General features: G+C 38.1%; 1 protein-coding gene across 1 annotated transcript in view; it reads right to left on the reverse strand.

Moving 5' to 3' along the window:
* LOC149199199 (developmentally-regulated G protein 2-like) overlaps positions 1–9,273 on the reverse strand; it is a 216,056-nt gene extending 206,783 nt beyond the window's left edge. The window contains exon 1 of the mRNA XM_089402339.1: positions 8,984–9,273. The gene's annotated coding sequence lies outside the window, so the exon portion shown is untranslated. The remainder of the gene's footprint in view (positions 1–8,983) is intronic.
* Between the last annotated feature and the right edge of the window lie 5,615 nt (positions 9,274–14,888).

Genomic DNA, 14,888 nt, shown 5'->3' on the forward strand with positions numbered 1-14,888 from the left:
AGTGCAAGGGACAAGCCATGGTCCAAAGAAGACAACAAGATACAAACTCAAGAACAAGACATAGGCCTGGGACACCTAATATAAAGCCCCACATAGTTGTTACAATGCTTTGACTTGTGACCTTGGGCTCACAGTGGTCGTGAACCCTCGGTCTCGCTGGTGCCTCGCTCGCTTGAGATGGAAGTTGACCGTGGTAGCTCTTCTGTGTTGATGTGTAGTAGGTGGATCTTCGCCCCTTTCTATCTGTTCTGCGGGGATTGTTGTCCGTGTGGCTAATTGGTTGCCATCTTGATGGTTGTCTTGCAGGGTGATGTGGGTGATGATATGTTGAAGTTTTAACCCACGATGGCTTTTTCTTTAATTCACCCCTTACGGGAGCCTGACTGTTATCTGGTGCATGTTGTGGTGCCTGCTGTGGTGTCTTATCTTTCAATATTACTTCAACCACTGAGCCCTCCTCTGATGTATCAGCACCTGTAACCTTTTCTGCTTCAGCCTCTGTTTGTGTTTGATTGTCTATCATCACTGGCTCATCATCTAATATGTCAGACCCTAGAACATCTTTTGCTTCAGCCTCCTTAGACTCTACCTGTTTATTAATAGAAATATCCTGTAATGTAATTTTCTTCTTTTTATACCAGGGCTTCAGGAATTCTTCTATACATTAATATTGATAGTAACCACTGATTCCATCCAAGGGTATCCCAAAACAACCTCCATGTTATCCATATCTGAAGCATAAAAATCACCATGCAACACATACTTATCCATAGAAATCTTCAAATCCTTGTACACTTGAACATCCTCATCATCCACTTGTGTGTTTTCAATGTGTTTTGCTGGAATTTGCAATTTTTTTGCCAAGTTGACATTTATGAGATTTTTCTTGCAACTCGGATTTATAGACACAATGATTTTCTCCTTCTGAATCAATCCATGAACCTGCAATAAGGAGATACCAGCAGAAAATAACCCTTTAGGTTCCTTGGTTTCCTTCTTTTCTGTAAAAATAAAATCTTTGCTAGGCTGTGTGTCTGTCTGTGTGAGCTTATCCACAAGATTAGTTTTACGGTCAAAGTGGTCCATAATAGCTTTTGTGAATATGTCCCAAGTCAAGGGCCTTTGATAGCAATGTTGATGCCTTTGCCACCATTGCCATCTTTCATTGTCCAAGTACATTTTTCCCATTCTCAGTCGAGTCTCATCATCCATGATGTAATTCAAACTAAAACATTTCTCCATTTTTGCTAGCCATTTGGCTGGATGAGAGCCATCAAATTTATACAAGTCCCTCAAACTCCAATCTTGGCCCGCCATCATAAAAAAAATTGGCGAAAATTTTAAATGGCCACAATTCTGTCAATATTGCTCAAAATCCCTATTATGACCTGTTTTTGGAAATGAAACAACCATTCTGCATCTGCCCATGTGATAGACATCTTGATCCAGGCACTCTAATTTCAGATCTGCATTGCAACTCTCCCGCCGTCACCAAAATTTCTGCAAAAAAGCGCTGATTTTAAATCAGCGATATCTCCCTCATCTGGACTCCAATTCGACTGTTTTTTTTTCAATTGGGTATTTTTTCACAAAGATTCCAGATCTGCAATTAGATTTTGCAGATCTTGCACCAGGACATCCAGATCTGTGCCGCAAACTCGCTGCCCTGAAAAATTGTCTGCAACCCCACTGATTTTTAAATCAACGATATCTCTTTCATCCGGACTCCGATTCAACCGATTTTTTTTTTGAAATCGGCTATTTTTTCACAAAGAATCCAGATCTGCAATTAGATTTTGCAGATCTTGCACCAAAACATACAGATCTGATCTGCAAACTTGCCGCCCCCTAAATCCTGCAAAAATAAATAGATAAATAAAATAAAATTCCTCCACTTTTGCCCAACAAAGTGCTCTGATACCACTTGTTATAGATCTGATCCCAAAATATAAGATAATAAAAATATACCCAGAAACAATAAGATAGACATAGATAGAAATTATTCACTTTATTGATCAAACCCTTAAGGTAGGGCAACACCATACATTCACTCCTTAAGGAAGGAGAACACTCCACAAGCCATATGCCTGTTCATACAATAATCCTTGACAATATTCCTTGACCTGTAGTCTCTAGCCTCTATATAGGCCTCATACATACAATACCATGGGTCATTACCATGGTTCCCTCATACCATCAAACTGATACCACGGGCCCATTACATTATTACTAACTACTTGTGGTCCCTTACATGATATGGGTTAACCACCTTATTTATTACTATGGCCCATCCCATTATTACATTATTACCTTGGGTACCTCCCTTGGTACCCCATATTATCCCCCCTAGGTATATAACACCTAACATTCCAATCTGCATGCTTTATCTGTGGGGCAAGTGTCAAATCACTCCAATTGCAAGTATTATTTGAACTTTGCAAAAAGGTTGTAATCATAATCACTCAGACCTTAAAGGTATATTCCCATACAATGTCCATATGAAGGATATACCTTGTATTGGCAGTCTGTTCTGGTTTCATCTGAGATATTGACCATAGATCACATTCCCACAAAATGCTCGCTTTGGTTCGCAGGTTTTTTGTAATTTTGATAATGACAACTGTTGAGAATTTGGCATCAAGGCACAGCAGATTACCATCATCCTTTTACTTAAGAACCTAAGATTATGTACCAATTTCTGAGTTGATGCTTTTAACATACATTTTCACTTCATCAATTTCTTATGCCAAAAAAATGTAGAAAGGACCATACACACAAAGTGGCAAATTTTCAACCACAGTGTTTGGTGCCTGAGAATTCTGTGGAGCAATCGGATTTCCATAGTCAAATACTGTGGTTGCACTAAAATTTGGGTACATTGATATGGCTTTCATCCAACCAAAGTAAGTTTTCCTATTGTAATTACAGCAAAGGATTCAAATATCAGTGAACAGGTATGATATGTGTGTATGAAACTTTTGAAAGTATAAATTTTGATGATTGCCAACCCAGGGAGTTATCTCAACCAATTGTCGCCAATGTTGCCCAGCATTTGGCAGGTGCCCAATTTAAATTCCCAAGTGAGGTGCACTAGTCTACATGAATATATTTACTTGTTGAAGTTTGTAGTTCGGGCAAGTACTTCTGCACAGACCTTGTGTCTAAGCGTGCAAAAGTCGCTCGCATTGCCTTAGAAGTTAGGACACTTGCTCTAAGTTGAGTAAGTTGGTGATGTAACTTAGACTAAGTTTAACTTTTTCCTTGAACTAAATTATTTACTAACCGTTGATCTCAAGTGAGACAAGATTTAATCTCGGTCGTCAATCACCTTGAGATTAGCGTTAGGGTTAGGATTAGGGTTTTAATTTTTGGCTCAGTGTAAAGTTATAAAAGCAAGGCTAAGGTGAAGAGAAGACACATAACAGCGACGCAAGGTTGAGAGCCACATCTCAATGAGCGTGTTGTGGGTCCAAGAGAGTGCAGAGGGGCTGGAGATCCTGATTTGCAAGAGGGAGCAAATTTGCTGGATTAGATCCGGCATATTGTAATCTGTAATTTCTCAGTTGGGACATTACCCTAGGATGGGAACCAAAGTAAGTTCTGAGATTTTATTAATGAAGAGCTGATTGGTTGGGCAGAAATTTGTTTGTGATCATGTGATTTAGATCATTATTTGCTTCCGCTAAATATTATGTGTGAGGAACTTTGTCGTGTATTTGTTCAGTCATTAATTGCTTGGAATTAAATATTGGGTGTTGCGTTCATGTAAATTCTAACATGGTATCAAAGCTTCAACTCTAAATCGATCTCGGAATTGCAAGTGTCAGGTTCGTACCAAATCGCCAAAGCCAAGTTTGGTTGGGATCATACAAATTGGATTTTTTTTTAAAAGTGGCCAATTTAAAAAAAAATGTGTGTGACTGATAGGCTTGAGCCCACCAACCGTCGTGGCAGCCAGTAGTCACCAAGTCAAGGGCAACAATCCAACGGAAAGATGGACTGCAGGGCAAGAAGTCAATGCAATCGAGCAAACCATAGGGCCACAGCCACAAGAGCCTATGGCCACCGAGTAGACAACCTCGATTTGAAGCGAAGCGTGGCTGCATCCACAAGAAACATCATGCACAGGTGCTCGGGGTGAGAGGCAACACACACAAGTGGTTCCCAGTAGCCCAGGAAGCCACCACAAGGTGATGTAGGGGATTGTCGGAAGAGGAAGTTGTCAATGTCACAGCGCATGTGTACAATCACCATTAGTAGCAACAACAACGTCCGACAGAAAAAAGTAGCCAGTGGGGTTAGAGGTGTTGGATTCACGAGTTGCAACGGAGGTGTTGCATGAGGAATCAAGGCTACAGCGTGAGGAACCAACGACTGCACAGAGACGGTCCAATAGGGGTGTCTGGTAGTAGAGCAGCTCGGGCAAGAAGAAAACTGCCATGGGCATACAGAGTTAAAATAAAAAAAACATGGTCGAGTTGCACGCAATAGACAGCATCGGGCGCTACTAAAAGCCTCAGCCACAAGGAGTTTGCATGTAGGGATATCGAGAGTGCTAGAGTTAATAACCGACCAACCACAAGAGAGAATTGACAACTAAGGGATGTAGGACCTACACAGCAAGAATAATCAGCTACAGAGGAAAAAGTGAAGGGAAAGTTATTGTTGGCCAATTGGGTTAGTGATGGCTACTAGGTTGCATTATGAGGATAGATTAGATTGGTCAAGAAACTTCAATGCATAGAAGGAGAGGATTGTTTTGTTGTTTGAGGAGCAGGAGTTGTGGAATGTTATAGAGAAGGTTGTCACTATTCTTTTAGGTCCTACTCAATTGGCTGAGATTAATAAAAGGAATGTAAAGGCTAAGATAATATTCCTGGACTCCATTACAGACCATATTATAACTCATGTGGCAGGGAAGAAGAATGCCTTTGAGATGTGGGCATCCTTAACCAAGTTTTACCAGAGTAGCAAGTACAAACCAAAACAGAAAAATGGTGTTGAAAGAGAAGTTGAGAAATACCAAAAACTGACACAGTCGCACCATAACTGACCAATAACATACAAATTAGAGATGAGTTAGGAGCAGAGGAGGAAACTATTGATAGTGAAGAGTTGGTTAGATCATCCTTGAGTGGTTTTTCTTGGAAATGGAATGTCTTTATTGATGGAATTGTTGCACGAGAAAATCTATCCAGTTGGGATATATTGTGGGATGATTTCATATGGAAGACACAACGAGACATTTGAAAAATGCAGACCAACATGATGGTGGGGATGATGAGCAAAATATTGCTCTTACAGCAAAGGGAAAAGGTAAAGTAAAGGGTAGTGGGGGATCTGCTTCTATGAAGGACATGAGCAAAGTGAAATGCTTTGCATGTCACAAGATTAGTCACTATGCAAGCCAATGTCCATACAAGAAGAAGAAGAAGAAAGAGACTCAAAGCTGCAACTCCTCGGAGCATGGTTGGTTGCGACAGATTCTCAACTCAAGTTTCAGGTCAAGTAGCAAGGCAAGCTTCGGGGTTAGAGGGAACAGCTACAGGTACTGATATGGGCTTGGGGACAAAACCAAGTGGAGGAGGTTCTTATAGAAGTACCTCCCTTACTAGGAGGTAGTGTTGAAGTTTGTAGCTCAAGCAGGTACATCTACACAAGCCTTGTGTCTAGGCATGCAGAAGTCACTGAAATCACCTTAGGACAATTGCTCTAGGTTCAACAAGTTGTTGATGTAACTTAGCCTAAGTTTAACTTAAAAAAAAACACATATTAATATGTTCGTTTATTGAGCTAAAATAAAACTTAGGAAAAGTAAATTATTTATTTTAGTGAATAAGTTTTAATCTTAGCCATTGATCTCAAGTGAGGCGAAATCTAATCTTGGGCATCAATCACTTTGAAATTAGGGTTATAGTTAGGATTAGGGTTTTGGCTCAATGTAAAGTTATAAAAGCAAGGCTAAGGTGAGTAGAAGACACATAACAGCAGCACAAGGTTGAGAGCGACATCTCAACAACCGTGTGCTAGATCTAGAGAGTGCAGAGGGGTTGGAGATATAGATTTGCAAGAGAGAACAGATCTGTTGGATCAGATCCGACATATTGTACTCTGTTATTTCTCAGTTGGGCCCAAGTAAGTTTCGATTTTTTATTAATGAACTTATTTGTTGGGCAGAAATCTATCTGTGATTATGTGATTCAGATAATTTGCTTCCACTAAATATCATGTGTTAGGAACTTAACCATGTATTTGTTCAGTAATTAATTGCTTTGAATTAAATACCAAGTGTTAGGTTTGTGTAAATTCTAACATTACCAGGGAAGCCGTCCATGAATGTGGGGTAGTATCCCTTGTGTGAAGGTTTTCCTTGGAAAAAATAAACTTTGATCATTTATAAAGGAGAGAGCAGACAGCCACCAAAAAAGGATAGAAGCATTGACTAGCAAAGACAAATTAATTGACTGGTTTGTGTTTTTCTGTAAAGCTAGCATCACAGATTAAATTATAGAGAAAATAGATACAAATTTGAACTAGCAAAGTCCAATTATGTAATAAAGCTGGTTCAGTTCCACAATAGCTTAAATAGTGTTTTATCTGATGTCAAGAATATATTTCTTATGAGTGCCAGTTCGAAATTCCCTTAACAGCAAGGAAATAGATAATCCAATTATGTCTATCAACTCGTAGTGAGCTCTATCAATACCATAGATGAATCTCAATAGGAACAAAATGCCACAAGTATCAAACTAGATGGAATTTGAAAAAAAATATGTGTTTTAGTCTTTAGGACGAAGGTGTATTAGGCAAATCATCAGGCAAATTAATTTATTGTGCTCAAATGGATTTCAAACAAGAGAAAAGATGTTGGAAAAAAAAGGTGCATTTTAGCATTTAGAAGGAAGGTGTACTAGGCAAACCATCATGCAAATTAATTTATTATGCTCGAATGATTTCTAACTAGATAAAAGATGTTGCAATTGTCAATAATGGCTTGCCATGGTGAAAGCAAGTAGCTAATATATTATATAGACTCCGCCAAGGTTCAAGTCCTACCATGCTCGCATGCGTGGGATGTTGCCAGAGCATGCAATACTGGTTGGGGCCAAGTGCAAGTCCTGAGAAACTCTAGCAGAATAGAAACCTCCACTCACAACTTCAATGCCAAAGGAAACCAAATTGAATAGTGCTAATGGTTCCCTTGTAATGCGAAATTTAGGCACATTAGCCTCATTGTGAGGAGAGGAAGCTAGGTCAAAGAATGTTGCTACAATAAGATATAAAGTAGGCAATTAAATTATTAATGGTCAGTAAGAACCCTCATACTGTGTCACTGCTTCAGAATCTGAAAGATAGAATCCATTTACTGAGTTGTTAGCAGTTTGCTTGGATATGACCTAAGTCACCTGGTTTGTGTTCGAGTTCAAATTTGACAATAATAAAATTCAAAAAACATGTTGCCAATGCAAGAGAATATTAAAATAAATCCATTAACTTCAGACAAAAAATAATTTAAGTATTGCAATTAAATTTGAAATTCATGGTGATAAAATTTGGAAGAGCGAGCAGATTATAACTTTCACTACCACTTTCTCTCAAAATTCCAATAAAAGATAATTATATTTTAGATATAAGAAAATTATATGTTGCACATCATATTAAATTTCTCTTGTACTAGTCCACGGGGTCTTGGATAAACGGCGATCGGGTGCTCTGTTAAGACACTCTTTGATGTGAAGTCACTGGTTCAATTTCTTGCCCTGATCGAGGTGATATATTGGACATGATGAAGTTGTAGTCCTGCCAAGCTTGCAAAAAGAAAACCTCTTGTACTAGAAATTTGCATATGAATTAGTACACCGAGATTAAATTCACAGAATCTACACAACTTAATTGCTGATGCTCGGGGTTTAAGAAATCTCAAATTTCTTGGAAAAAGAAAAAAAAATATTCACTGAATCTAGAGAACTTAATTGTTGATGCTCGAAATTTAAGAAATCTCAATTATATTGAAAAAAGAACAAAAAATATTCGCTGGATATATTAGTTCAGAGCACTTGCATGCGGCTAAGTTTAATTGCTGAACAAACATCCCCGAAAAGGAACCCAAATAAATCATAAAAGCTGGCACATTTGACACTAGGTAAGTGGAAACAAATCATACTAAAATCCAACAAATATTTATTACTATGAAACACGTACAAGAGGTAAAAACAATTGTAATCATAAAAGGAGCACATGCTAAAAAGGTCGAGCACTGTCTGCCATACCTAAAGGGCACGCAAAGGCGAACTATGGACCTTTACCATTCGCCCCCTTAGCAGGGAAATCACTTAGATAGTGTCCTGGGTCACCCAAACAGGTATGAATAAAATCGTGAATGGGCGAACGACGACTCTCGAAAATTTGTGAGCATCAAGTACAGACCTCCAAAGCCACGGTGAGAATGTCGATGCCTAATAAGCATGGAGTTACATCGAAACCCTTGGCTTTGCCAGTGCAAAATCCAGATTAAAAAAAAATGGGAAAGTGAAATTATCAAGTTGTTAAAGTTAGACCTAAGAAATGGGCTGGATGAGTTGTTGAATTTGGATCAGAGGAGATATGGATTCGAATCTAGGACAAAGAAACACTGCAATACATGTTTACAGATTTCCATCACTCGAAAACTGACACATTGAAATCGTTCAACACTGAACACATCTAGACGTTGTCGACCCTCTAAAACAGAAGGGCAACATTCGGGGATTGAGCCACTGTTGAAAGCTTATCTTGGATTTGATGCCACTGCGTTATTTCCCTGAACACTATGGACGTCATTCTGGTTTTTCTACTTCAACTTCCAGCCGATTCCAAAGCATTGGAAATATCTGGTATTCAAATGTTTTAAATCACAGTACTATATTGTATTATTACGTAAAAGAACACAAGAAAATGCAAAACCCTCGGAGAAAAAGAGAATTACGGAATGAAGATGGCGTACCAAAGTGGTGTCCGACAAATAAATAAATCTGTGGACTTTAGCTTCTATTCCAGGTCTGTCCTCCGCGATTCATACTAATGGAAAGCGATCCTGGAGATTCAAAGTCAGGAAAAATCCTCGAAGAATAACCTTCAACTTCAGCACAGGTATAGGTGTCAGTACAGAATCAAACGCAACCTCCTGTAATGTAATTTTAAGAACAAAGTTCGGAATGGATGATATTGAAGAGTGCTCTCTGTGACTGACCTTGCGGTTATTACTTGCTTGTTTATGAGAAAATTTGCGCGTTAAAAAGGTTTATCAATTTCATGCTATGGTTTATTCATAAGGATTTATATTCCACATTGATATTAATTTCGAAGTTTTGTGTTTTGTATGGGGTATTAATTACGTACAGGTTTATCCATGGTTTGTATGGGTTTTACTGTTACCATGGTTTGTATTTGTATGGGTTTTAGTGTTTATTAGTTTAAATTTTGGGGATTGACGGTGTAAGGTAGAAATGGGAATTAAAAGAATGTTTTATTTGGAGTTAATGCTAGAATGAGATTTGTATCATTTTGGTGATAGTGTTTTATAATTATGCATATCATTTTTCTATTTAACATTAAGGTTTTTTTTTATTAAAAAAAATTACCAAATAAAAAAGATTTCAACATTAAGGTTCCTCTTCCTTAAAAAAATTACCAAATAAAAAAGATTGAATTTGTTAAGATGTAAATATTTTTCAAAGTGCATAGTAAGGGAATTTTTACCCTCTTATTATCTAATAAATATAAGGATAAGATTATTCTAGGCTAAGATATATAGATTGATTTCATTTATTTTGTTAATATCATTATTCATTTTTTGGTAAGTTTTTACAAATAAAAGATTTTGGAGGTTGTTCCATCGTTAAAGGTTGCGGGGAAGAGTTATGAAGGCAAAATATTTTGATTATAAATTTGATGAGAATTGGATCGCAAGAGAAAGAAAGTCATTCAATGGAACTTGATGATGTGGAAAGCATTTGTGAAAGCTTTTCCTTTGATTGATAAGTGATTGGCATGGAAAGTGGGCAAAGGGAAAGCATTAGTAAAAGATTTTCATTTGATTGATAAGTGGTTGGCATGGAAAGTGGGTGAAATTAACATGGTTGAGATTAAGGAAACCCATGTGTGGGGTGTTTAGCAAACTTTGGGTTCTATGAGCCTTTGCTAGTGTTCTTTCATAATCAAAATATTTTCAAGCTAGTATATGTAACTGTCACAAATCAAGAGAATGGTTACTAGGGTTTAAGAACTAAGATTTTGCAGTAGAGTTGTTTGGTTAATATACTAGATTCAAGTTTGTTACCTAGAGGAATGGCCTACAATGGCTTAGTAAATTATTTAGAGGGCAGTCTTATCGAGATTGATATCTTTCCAAATGACTTATTGAAGAATTTTACTATGAATCTCAGGAGGTGTACGGTCCTTCTATTATTAGGGATGGTGTGGATCATTTGGTGGGAATTGGGTAAATATCAACGGTGAAGTATGCCTTAAGAGGGCAAATATTCTAAGCCAATCGTTGAGGGTATTAGAAGTGTTTTAACATTGCCAACTTATAAAAAGGGTTCTAATAATGGTACAATCCATCAACCCATTTTTAGACACTTTCTCCTTTATTTTCTAAGACAATATATTTGGTGTATAATCACGGTTTAGCTAGGTCTTATGTGTTATCTAGTGAAGACTTAGTGTTGAATTCTTTAGCGCCATTAAGTGTCGAGAAAATCCTAGAGCATGGGGTTTTTCCCTTAGGATTTATTGGAGTCTGCTTATAAGTCATTTGAGCATTTGTTGGAGACCAAAAATTCACCAAAGGTTGACACTATTGATGTAACACCACTAGGATGACCCCCATGTGTGTGATGTACATATCAAGTTTAAGCTAGTGAGCCAAGAATTGTTTTGGGGTTGGTGAGCCCATGTACATATATATTTTAGGCTATTGTGCCTATTTTTATATGTTTTCAGGCCAAGGAATCTAGATTTCTAAATTTGAGATCACATGCATATTAATAAAGTACATCATTTTTGTAGACCAAGTCATACAAGAGAGTATTAGGGGTTAAGACTCCACAAGTGTGAAAGGGGGAATAAGGGATAAGTAATGTTGAAAATAGCAACAAGAAATGCTAAAAATGGCATTGCTATAGATAGCATTTCAGGATATATTCCAATTTTAATTTGTCCTTGAGTTAAAATTGAGAATTAAAATTCAAATTTAGTCTCACCAACTGCTTGAAAAATAATTAATTAATTCATCTTGAGTTAATTAGTTCGAGAAATTCAAGCTAGAAGTCTTTGTGAAGTCATGCAATAGTTATCCCTTAAATTAAGGAGATTATCCCTTAATTAAGGAGATAAGGATGAGTTGTATTTGAGTTGTAATTAGTTAGCTCAATTAACTGAGTTAAGTCCAGTTAAATTAGTTCCAAACAGTTTGAGGAATTAATTGTGAGTTCAGTCAGTTAATGCATGCATGCATGCAACTAGTATACTCCAGATAACTAAGGATTTTCTCATAAATAACTCATGCATGTCAGTTCAGACAAAGGCCCAGTTGAGATTAAAGACAGGGACATTGTACTGTCAGTTGGAGGAATTTTCCTATAAAGGAAACTCATCCATGCAGAAGGAACAAGGTTCCTAGAGGATTGTGTAGTTCTGACAGTGTGTTGGAGCAGTGTGTGAGACCAGTGTTACACTAGGCAACAGTTGGATCACCCAGGGAAAACTACGCAAGGAAATAGGAGGCTTGTAGGGCAGAGGAGAAGGTTTGTGAGAAGCCTTGATTGCCTGTGAGCATCCAGGAGGATTGTACTGAGAGTTGGCTAGCTGTGAGACCTAAAGCTTTGTATAATCCTGAGATATTTCCACTTGTATGATAATACAGATAGCAGGGTTTTTAGCTGAGGCTTTCCCCAGAGTATTCTTCTGTGTTTCATGTGTGATTGATGCTTCTTCTCTGTTATATGTGTTATGTTTGATCTTGCTCAAAATCGATTAAGCTTCTGCAAGTTTGATTGTAGAAGTAGATTAAGTATTTTGTTTTAGTACATTGCCTAATCAGATTAATCTACAGTGAGAATTTCTACATGGTATCGGAGCAAAGTTTATAAGAGTAGTGAACAGTATAAGAAGAAGAGAATTCGAAGTATAAAAAATAAAAAATAAAAAATATAAATTGGGCTACGAGTTTGTAGAGCAGATCTGAACCTTTTTGCGCAAAATTTTCATAAACAAATAGCAGATCTGGATTCTGTGCAAAAAATACCCAAATTCAAAAAATAATCGGCTGAATCAAAGTTCGGATGAGGGAGATATTGCTGATTTAAAATTGGCTCTATTTCTAGAAAATTTCATGACGGCGGGAAAGATGAAACAGATTGGTGTGCTAGCCAAGAACCTATATGCACTTGAGGTTCAAGATGCATGCAAAGCCCTGAGGAGCAAGGCAAAGTTTAGATACTTGGTGGTTGAGAGGGAGAGTAAATTACCTCTCAACATGCAGTCCCAGAAGAAGTCTTAGACAATTGTGGAGGAGCCACAATTGGAGATGTTGAGAGGAGACCGAGTGGAGGCATCCACTCATGCACAGACCTCCAGTAGGGGAAAATTTTGAGCCAAGTTAGTAGAAGGATTCAACCATACCTCCAGGTGTGAGGTGGGGTGATGTGAAGTGATAGTCCCATTGTTACAGGTCACTTTGGGCACATCAACCCCAACTTCTGGATCAGTACTATTAGGGTTTATCCATCCCTAATTCAGTTGTTTCATTCCCTAAATGAGGTCAACCTACATCATGCTTGCCTCCCAAGAGTTTCCATGACACCATTCATCCAAAAAGTTCCCCTAAGGAGATCAACGCAGGCAGCCTTCTATCAGGCTGCATTGCAATGCAGGAACTGCACTGACTAGGTGCACTGCAGCGCACCTAGCCTTTGTTTCACCTGCGTTGAGCGAGTTTCAACTAATTTTTTAAATGAATCCATTGGATTCCTCATCCAATGGATACTTCTAGAAGTTTCCAAGTTGGTTGAGCTCACATTTGGATGAGAAAGAGGATTAATGAACCTCAATCCATTATCCCTTTCTCCATGGAATCACCTCCCAAATTCGGCAAAGCATTCATGAGGGCCATTAATGGCTTAACCTCCTCCATTCAGCTATAAATTGATCAAGCATTCAAAGGCTGGTCTAGGTTGGAATTTCTTGAGCTAAGGAAGTGTTGTTTGAATGAAATTAGTGAGAGCATTATAATGATGTCGAATTGTTGCTTCATGAGGAGAGAAGGGATTGAACTGGAAGGAAGACACTGAATCAAGCATGAACATTCATGGGTTGTAATCTTTCCTTTTATTAATAAAGAATTCAAAGCTTCTTCCATTCATGTTCTTATATGTATATCGTATTCTAGATTCTATACTATGTTTAATTAACAAATTTTTATTGTATGCTTTGATTGGTTTCTGTCTCAACATGTGTGCAGGTACTTTCTAAGCGGATTAAGTACGGAAAGGAGTGGCAGAATCGGTCAAAGGAGAGAGGGAGCAAGCAAAAGCTATAGGTTGGTTTCTCTTCCTGCTTCTCTTATCTGTTGATTAAAGAAAAGGTGGCGAATTACTTTGTCTGTTGTTTCTCAGACTAGCTACTAAGTCTAGAGGGTTAGGCATTTGTAAAAAACACTAAATTTGCCCAAAACACCCATGAAGGCTGAAATAGGGGCAAGATCCTTGAGGCACCTAGCCTCTTTGATTAGACCTTGCTACGGGAGCCCCGATGAGGAGTAGCAGGACTAGTTGAGTAGGTAGAGATAGATGCGGATGGAGCGGTAAAGGGAGTTTCAGCATTAGAGGGTGTTTCTAGCCCAATAGGGAGGTCAGTTGGGAGATCAGTTACTTACTTCTCAGTAACTGAGTTGTAGTGCAGCAGTGGGCAGCATGATGCAACATGATGAGAGGAGGTGTAGTGCAGATGCAGTGCTGGGAGAAAGGACCAGCAATAGCACAGATGCAGCGGGAGGAATAAGTGGGATTGATGCAGTCAGAGATCAAAGTGACGAAGGCTAGAGCAGTCAGATACTGAAGAGCGCAGAGAAGGATTGACAACAGCGCAGAAAGGCTGGGTCAGCAGAAGCTCAGAGTTTTCAGTTGACAGAGGCAATAGCAGTCAGAGACTTTGATGACATATGCATCACAATGATTCAGGTTGGATGTTTTTTTGTTTCTAGAGTTGTTGTAGCTACAGCACTTGAGAGAAGTGTTGCATGTAGAACATTCCAAAGGTTCAGGATCGGGATCGAGTTGAATTCCTTTCTTGTTGAGAGGGAGTGTTGAAAAGAGCAACAAGAAATGCTAAAAATAGCATTGCTATAGATGGCATTTCAAGATATATTCCAATTTTAATTTTTCCTTGAATTAAAATTCGAATTTAGTCTCACGCGCTGCTTGAAAAATAATTAATTAATTCGTCTTGAGTTAATTAGTTGGAGAAATTCAAGCTAGAAGTCTTTGTGAAGTCATGCAACCGTTATCCCTTAAATTAAGGAGATTATCCCTTAATTAAGGAGATAAGGATGAGTTGTATTTGAGTTGTAATTAGTTAGCTCAGTTAATTGAGTTAAGTCCAGTTAAATTAGTTCCAAACAGTTTGAGAAACTAATTGTGAGTTCAGTCAGTTAATGCATGCATGCGTGCAACTAGTGTACTCCAGATAACTGATGATTTTCTCTCATAAATAACTCATGCATGTAAGTTCAGACAAAGACCCAGTTGAGATTAAAGACAGGGACATTGTACTATCAGTTGGAGGAATTTTCCTATAAAGGAAACTCATCCATGCAGAAGGAACAAGGTTCCTTGAGAATTGCGTAGTTC

Source organism: Pinus tabuliformis, chromosome 2_1, assembly GCF_031772625.1.
Source record: "Pinus tabuliformis cultivar Carrire ecotype Pingquan chromosome 2_1, CPIR1, whole genome shotgun sequence".
NCBI classification, from domain to species: Eukaryota; Viridiplantae; Streptophyta; class Pinopsida; order Pinales; family Pinaceae; genus Pinus; species Pinus tabuliformis.